A 9,361-nucleotide genomic window follows, 5' to 3' on the forward strand; every position below is an offset into this window, starting at 1 on the left:
CGTTTACATAACATAAAGTAAGGTACCATTTTCAATTGAAATACAACATCGGATGATTTTCACCTTTAAAGGGATTTAATAAATTAACTTAGAAAAAATTCCTTTTCGAGTAAAATACAACCTCAAACAGTTTAAGGAAACTTTAATTGATAAATCAATTGAGTTAAAATGTAACAATTGTGGAAATTTGAAGTATTGAAATATATATAAAAATAAGGCGAGGTGTTGTAAACACTATGGATTCCAACACAAAGGATCACATCAGTAAAGGAATCTAAACCATTAAAACACTTAAATTGATAACTACAATTACAACAGTGACAAAATGATCACGGAAGGAGTACAACTCAATGCAGAGACAACAATCGGGGGTCTCCTATGATACCGTCCTGTAGTCCCAAATGTAAATACTCGGGGATCTCTCAGTACCCTCCGTATATGAGCTAGGGATCTCTTGGTATCCCGAAGATCTCTTGGTATCCTCAATATATATGCTAGGGATCTCTTGGTATCCTCAGTATAAATGCTAGGGATCTCTGGGTATCCTCAATATGAATGCTAGGGATCTCTTGGTATCCCGAGGATCTCTTGGTATCCTCAATATATATGCTAGGGATCTCTTGGTATCCTCAATATGAATGCTAGGGATCTCTTGGTATCCCGAGGATCTCTTGGTATCCTCAATATATGTTAGGGATCTCTTGGTATCCCGAGGATCTCTTAGTATCCTCAATATAGGTGCATGGGGATCTCCTGGGATATTGTCCCGTAGTCCCAAAATAAACGCACAACAGCAACACAAAGGAATACTCTAAAACAATCCAACAACCCAATCACAAGGAATTCTACCACCAAGAGTATGAATACACGACAACAAGAGAATTACGAAAAAACCAAGAAGTGCAATAACCTTAACAGAACAACAAGACACAACAGGCACGTGATACCTACACCGACAGCCACCTTTGGATTCATAGCATATATACACGGAGTCATAGAGGAATTTACAATTAGGAGATAACAAAACAATAAGGAGAATAGTTACTTCAATTAAGGCAAATAAGGCCAAGTAACAGGTATGAATTAGAGGAAGGCTAACAACATTGCATGGAGCAAATAGAGATAAATTATGCAATTAGTTAACTCAATCATAACTGAATACTTCCCATATAAGGAACATAAGGACCTAATAATCTTAAAGGAAAATTCTCCCACAAATAAGACCGAGCACACGCTCGTCACCACGCGTGCACGGACTACAATTAGCATAGAGGACTCAAATCCTAAGGGATAGTCCCCCACACAAGGTTAGGCAAGATACTTACCTCAATCCGGCCAATTCAATACTCAATTTAACTTTTTCTTTTTTCTAGTTCATCAATGCTCGACTCAATCTAGCCAAAAATGACTTGAATACATCTAACAACGCAAGAGAAAATAATTCCAATTAACAAAGTTTTGATTCTTATACTATTTGTGAAAAGTCAACAAAAGTTAACTCCCCGTATTTTCACCACTGCAGACCGCACAAAAATGAGTGTTGTCCGCATAGGTTTTGACTGCAGTGACAGACTTTCGTATTTTGGCCATAACGTTCTCTACAGATGTTCAAATGCGTATTATAATATGTTTCTGAAAACTAGATTCAAAGATCTACAACTTTCATTTTTAACTAATCCCCAAATTCCTTGTAGATCAAAAGATATGAGCTTCCGAAGTTGGACCAGCGATCCTGCAGACCATTTTTGGTGTGCGGCCGCACACCATTTTGTGCGGTCCGCACTCCCCTCTGTGGTATGCAAAATTTTGGTGCGGTCCGCACTCCCAAAAGTGCCAAACCATATTAGAGTTTCGAAATGTCTGGACTCGCTCAAAATTCACTCCAAAACTCATCTGAGGCCCTCGGGACATCAACCAAATGTACCAACACATCCATAACATCAAAAATCCATTCCGGATTCGTTTACTCATATTTCACCTTCCGGTCAATTTTATTCAACTTAAGCTCTCTTCTTGGAGACTAAGTGTCTAACTTCCTTTCAAAAACCTTTCCGAACCCGAACCAATTTCCCCGGCAAGTTATGTAAGAACCATGAAGCATGAATTTAGCAGTATATGGGGAGTCGAGGTTGTACTTATTCAAAACGACCGACCGGATCGTTACAATATCTTTATCTTCTTAACCCGATTTTTGCACCTAATTTATACTCAAGACTTCTAAATTAGTGAAATACATAAAATTATGATTCTATTGAGATCGATTTTGTGGTATTTAGCAAGAAATTTTCTTTTAGGCATTTTGTCGAACATCTTGCAAGCACTTTAAAATGACCTCTTGTTTACACAATTTGGATACTCAAATTTCCCACAAATGTGATTCAACACTAGTAGATACACATGAATCTCTCAACCAATGTCCCTCACTTCCTAAAACTAACAGCAATTAAACCGAAAATAGAAACATCAAAATAAAACTAATTTTTTTTGGGGATGTTGCAATGAAGAAGAAGAGAGAAAGAAAGAAAAGAAAAGAAAAGAGAAATAGGAGAGAGGAGTAGATGGGAGATACCTGTGGTGTCTTGTGCAAGAGCAGTAGAGATCATGAGCAGTGGATGTTTTGGAGATTTGTTAGAGCTGGGGGAGTTAGGGCTGGGAGATAATGCAGAAAATACCTGAGCAAGAGAGATCTAATTTTTTTAAGACTCTGTCCGACTTCCGCATCTGCGGTATTTAACTGCAACTTTGGTGCTGCGTATGCGGTCAGATGGCCGCTTTTGCGTGATGGAACACATCTACGATTGGAAACATGATTTTGCGTGGCCGCATCTGCGGTCAAAAATCCGCAGATGCGGTTATAGCAGAAGATTGATGCACAGATTTTCCAACTACTGATTTTGGCCCTCCAGATCATTCCGACCTGCCCAAATCAACTCCAAAAAATCTAAAACTTGACAGATTAATCAAAACTAATATACTAAGCTATTCTAAAAAAAGAAAAATTCAAAAATGACTAAAATTTTTGAAAACCGATGGGTTGCCTCCCACCAAGCGCCGCATTTAACATCGTGGCACGACGCAAGTCAACTTTACCACTTTTCTCGCCACTTGGATGATATGAACTGGGCACCTAGATTGGAATCAAGCTTGTGACCACGAGCGATAGGGGGCGGTAAGTCGATGATCAAGCCAAGCCTTAAATTCTTCATTTTGCACTTCTTAGCTTTCGTGTGAGGAATGTCAGTTTGCTTTCTTGTTCCCTCAAATTATAGGATGTATGGTATGGGTTTTTCCTCTTCACAGTCCTTCATTGATTCGTGTAGTTCAACTTCTATATCACCACACAATTCCAATGTTGAAAAATGCTTGGAATGTGACCTCAAACCTCCAACTTGTAATTTTTCTCGGATTTTGACATCCTCTTTTTCCCCCGGATTAGAGTCTCTCAACTACATTTTGATTTACACCGGTTGACTCTAATTCCATATTTTTCTTGGCATCATTAACACTCATGGAGTCAGTTGGCGGATGTTCAGTTCTTGATTCCTCAAAGTAGAGCTCATTTTCTTCCTCGAAATCGGACTCTTCTTGACTTCCTTCCACACTTCCAAGTTGGTGGGCATAGTGAGCCTCAACCAATATTTTCATTTGATCTTCCAAAGTGCGGATATGTTCATCATTGTAAGCCAAGTCTTGTTTCAAGTCCTCAAGTGCAAAGTTGTGCTTCTCCTCATTTTCAAGAATGGTCTCCAACATGAGCATCATCTTCTCATTTTGAGCATTTGAGAGTTCTTCTTGGTTTTGATCAAGCACCAAGGGAGGATTTTCGGCTTCCAAATCTAAGGAAAATTCTTGGCTATCATTAACTTCCGAAGATTTTTGGACCTCTAAAGCTTCAAGCATTTCTCCCATTTGTGAGTGCAACCTTTCAAGTGCCACGTCATTTTGGAGACTATTCTCCAAAAGCTCCTCAAAGGCACTTTGTTCTTTGTTTCCTCCTTCAAGTAGGCATTCTAAAATTAGTTTGAACTCTCCATTTCGTCCATGCTCAACTTCTTTCATTTCCATAGCCCTATCATTTTCATTAAAAAAAGTAGAATCATCATAGCGGGGTCTTGGGGAACAGAAGGACAAATAAGCACAATCATCCCCAATGACCATTTTGAAAACCACACTTATCACAAATACTCCACTCATGGGTTTGAGATTGTGCGCACAATCCACCCCCGGGAGAATTTAAACAATTTTGCCTAGAGTGTGGTCCTCCACAATAAGGACAAGGGTCATCAAAGTATGAACAACTACAATCCGACCAATTTTCATTATATGATGCCATTTTTAAAAAATAAGAACATAAACAAGAAACAAACAAGAAAAATAGACCAAGGTAACAAAAATAATTACACAAATATTCACAAGTTTGGACCAAAGCACTTATGCTTATTTCTCAAACAACCTAAATTACTCTAAATTGTTCCCCGGCAACGGCGTCAATTTTGATGACGTCCAAATCCACTACTAAAAAGTAAATAGACACGGTTGCATGCAATATAATTTACCCAACTATGAGTCGGGGTCGAATCCCATAGAGAACAATATGTAGGTGATTAGGAATGTAAGAGAATTATCACTTATCGCGCAATGCCAAATACTTAGAATTGGTTTAGAAAATGTTTTATATCTAAATGCGGAAATATAAACTAACCTAGAAAGCAAGTAAAATGATCAATGGCTATAAGTATGGTTGCATTGGGAATTACACTCAAGTAACGATCCAATTTATTTCATGATTTTACAAATATGAGCTAGTTTAAAGAAACAATAACTCACTTCATAAAAGGATAAAAACTATGCAATACATAAGCACAACAAGGTATTTAATCCACACTTTAAACATGAATATTTCCATAAACAAGATTCAAATGTTGGATGAAATACTACACACTTAGATATACAATACAAATCAAGGAAATGAAGAAAGCAACATAAATGGGTAAGAAATTCTCAACCAAAAGCTTCAAATCTTCAAGACCAAAGTGTGTGTGCAAAGCCCTAGCTTCCAACCTTGTTCTCTCAAGCCCTAAGAACTGAAAATAAGCCAAAAAATTTTCAAAAGATTCTGCTAGGTCGAGTATTTGTGGGCTTGGAAATGAGAACGTGTGAAATGCCTAAATTGCCCAGGTCTGATGCCCGACTATCGCACCTGCGGAAGAATCATCACAGGTGCGGCTCCACAGATGCGGAGCTCCCATTGCAGAAGCGAAATGCCAATTAAACTCTGTCACTGCAGATGCGGTTCATTAGGCGTAGATGCCCACCGCAGAAGCAATATTCTAGCTGTAGATGTGGTTTCTTCCAAGTTCAGACTCCACTGTAGAAGCGAATCTTGTCAGGCAGAAGAGAGGTCACTTCTGCGACTATCCTTCTGCAGATGCGGAATCACAGGGAAGTTTTTGCATTATTTTCACCCTTTGTTTGCTCAATTCCACTCCATTTGAATTCAAATCACTTCATGGTGTTATTTACCTGAAAATCTAACAATACACACCATAAATGACCGTTTATTATAGTTAAAGGACATAAAAGCTAAAGAAAAGAGACTAGAATGAGTGGTAAAATCACCACTCATCAACCTTTCTTTGCTGCAGGGAAGGCTTTTTGTGATGTTGAAGCCGGAAAACTTACTTTTTGGGTTGGTGATGAAAAAGTGGTTTTCCATGTGTGTAAGTCCATGCGGTAACCAAATAGGAATGAGGTGTGCTCGTTTGTAGACTTGGTGGCCGATGTTATTATTGATGAAACAAGTGCTATGATCAATGTTGGTGATATGTTGGAGCCTTCTTGCTCAACTTTGATGATGACGAGATGGATGGCTTCATGGAATGTGCCAACTCTTTGAAAGGAACGGGGTCGTACAACTTTGCACCCCGAAAATTGTCCTTGGATCTTGAAAATAGGACAACTCCTCCTACAAAGTCTTCTATTGAAGAAGCTCCTACCTTGGAGTTGAAGACATTGTCTCCACATCTTCGGTATGAATTTCTTGGTTCTTGTTCTACTTTACCTATTATTCTTTCCTCTTGTTTGACTCAAGTGTAGGTAGATTCCACTTTGGCGGTGCTACAAAAGAGGAAAAGGTTATTGGATGGACCTTGGCGGATATTTGGGGGATAAGCCCCGCATTTGACATACATAAGATTAACTTGGAGGATGGTGATAAATCATCTATTGAACATCAAAGGAGACTCAATGAGGCTATTCAAGAAGTTGTCAAAAAAGAGATTATCAAGTGGTTGGATGTCGGGGTTGTCTACCCCATCTTCGATAGTTTATGGACTTCTCCAGTTCAATGTGTCTCGAAGAAATGAGGCATGACGGTGATCACCAATGACAAGAATGACTTGATTCCTACAAGAACGGTGACCGGTTGGAGAGTGTGTATGAACAATCGCAAGCTCAACAAAGTCACAAGGAAGCATCACTTTCCACTTCCTTTCCTAGATCAAATGCTCGATAGATTGGCTGGCCGTACTTTCTATTGCTTTCTTGATGGGTATTTGAGCTACAAACAAATTCTTATTATTCCGGAAGATCAAGAGAAAACAACCTTTACATGTCCCTATGGTACTTTTGCTTTCAAGTGGATGCCATTTGGTTTGTGCAATGCACCGATGACTTTTCAAAGGTGTATGATGGCTATTTTTATGGACTACCTTGAAGTTTTCATGGATGACTTCACAGTGGTTGGAGAATCTTTTGATGATTGTCTTGAAAATTTAGATAAAGTGTTGGCAAGATGCGAAGAAACAAATTTCGTGCTCAATTGGGAGAAATGTCATTTCATGGTTGAGGAAGGCATTGTCTTTGGCCACAAAATCTCAAAGAATGGAATTGAAGTAGAAAAGCAAAGATTGAGGTGATTTCTAAACTTCCACCTCCAACTTTGGTGAAGGGTGTGCGGAGTTTCTTAGACCACGCGGGGTTTTACCAGCATTTTATCAAAGATTTCTCTAAAGTGGTGAACCTGTTGTGCAAGCTTCTCGATAAGGATACTAAGTTTAACTTCAATGATGATTACATGAGAGCTATTGAATTATCAAAGTTCAAGTTGACAACTACTCCCATCATCACCACTCCAAATTGGAGTGTCCCTTTTGAACTCATGTGTGATGCAAGTATCGTAGTGGTTGGGGCTGTTTTGGGGCAATATATCAACAAGATTTTTCATCCGGTCTATTATGCTAGTAAGACCATAAATAGTGCACAAGTTGTTAGATCTGGTTTTAATGATGCAAATAATATATCTGTGTAGGAAGTCAAGGAAGCATCAAAGATTGAAGAAATCAAGAGAAAGGAATCAATTAATTTTCTGGAAATTCAGAATCAATCAGAGATTGATTTAAATGCAAAAGAAGCAATCGAAGATCTTGCTAGATAATCAATCAAGTTGCTATTTTTAGAAAGAGCAATAATCAAAGAGTAAAACTCGCGTTATCAAAGCTTGTAGAAGGAAAGCTATCAATGAGGAAGAGCAACGTCAAGCTGCTAATTTCGGAAGGACCAACAATCAATGAGTAAAACTCGCTCATCAAGATCTGTAGAAGGAAAGCTATCAATGCCCTCGCATCAAGGAAGAGCAACATGAAATAACATTATTCTTGGAAAGAATCAATCTCTTTGCAAGGATCAAGTCTCTTGGGTTGTCAAATCTCTTCAGCAAACGACCTCCTACAAAGTATTTATACACATCCTTAAGGCTTAGACAAATATCCTTTGATCGAACCAAACACCCTCTTTTTGTTCTACTTCAAACAAACATTGTAGCTCTCTAAGACCCGCTGTGTAACAAGTTAGAGAAGAAAGAGAGAACAACACTAGTGAGGCATTGTATCAAACAAGATGAGTGATATAGGAACTGAGCTATCATGTCATTTCCATTGTACTCGAAGAAACACATTCACTAAAGAGAACTCCCTTGCAACCTAAGGAGACTGGACTAGGATTCACATTGAATCCGAACCAGTATAAATTTTTTGGTGTCTTTAATTCCTGCATTTACTTTTAGCATCTAATATTATGTTATTACAACTGTTAGTTTATTATCGACTAATTGAAAAACCAGTCAACTAACAGAGATTAAGTTTAAAAATATACAATTCACCCCCCTTGTACTTTTAATTGGTATCAGAGCTAGGCTCACATTTTTCTTTTGCTTAACAACTTGTGAGAGAAGATCATGGCAAATCAAGTTATCATATAAGCTCTCTTCCAGGAAGGAACTTCACAAGTTAGACCACCATACTTCAATGGACAACATTTCTCTCCCTGGAAAGTGCGTACGGAGATCTATGCCAAGGCATATGATGTTAAAGTTTGGAGAGTCAACAAAAAGGAGAACTATCCCCTACCAACTGCTACTCCAACACTTGCTAATCCTGAAGATATAGACTCATATACAAAAGAACAAATGGAAGTGGTACAAGTTAATAATAAAGCGAGAAACCTGCTTTATAATGCCATAAGTGGTGAAGAGTATGAGAAAATCTCTAGCTGTGACACAACCAAAGAAATGTGGGACAAGCTTGAGGTTACATACGAAGGAACCAACAAAGTAAAAGAAACACATAGCAACATGTTGGTTGATGATTACGAACTCTTTTCAGTGAAAGAAGGAGAGTTTATTGAAGAGATGTTTGCCAGATTCAGCAAAATAATTAGCGATCTAAAAGCATTTGGCAAACCATATTCGAGTAGTGATAAATTCAGAAAAATTCTCAGAAGCCTATCAACCACTTGGCAGACCAAATTAGTCATACTTGAATCTCAGGATCTAAATAAGTTATCCTATTATGAACTACGAGGAGAACTCATAGCCTTTGAAAATACACATCTCAAGAAGACTAGTCAAGAAGAAAAAAGGAAAACAGTCGCATTCAAGGCCTTAACTAAAATAGCTGAAAATGAAATCGATGATGATCCTAAAGCTCTACAAGAAGAGATTGCTATGCTATCAAGAAACATGGATGGCTTAATGAGAAGATTCAGAAATACGAGAAAAGGAAGTATTCCGCCTAGGCAATCCAGGTAATACAACGAACACGACAAGAATGATGGAAAATACTATGAGTGTGGAAGATTTGGACACATTCAAGCTAAGTGCCCAAATCTAAAAAGAAAAATTTCTAGGGGCTTTAACAAGAACAAATATTTTGGAAGTTGGAGCGATAAAGACAGTTCAGAACACGAAGAGATAGCAAATCTTTGCTTGATGACGATTCTGGAAAATGAGATGAACAAATCCTCAGGATGCTGGACGGATGAGGACACCTCAGATGACGAATGCAAAGATGACAATGAGAACTGT

Source organism: Nicotiana sylvestris, chromosome 2 (assembly GCF_000393655.2).
Source record: "Nicotiana sylvestris chromosome 2, ASM39365v2, whole genome shotgun sequence".
NCBI lineage: Eukaryota > Viridiplantae > Streptophyta > Magnoliopsida > Solanales > Solanaceae > Nicotiana > Nicotiana sylvestris.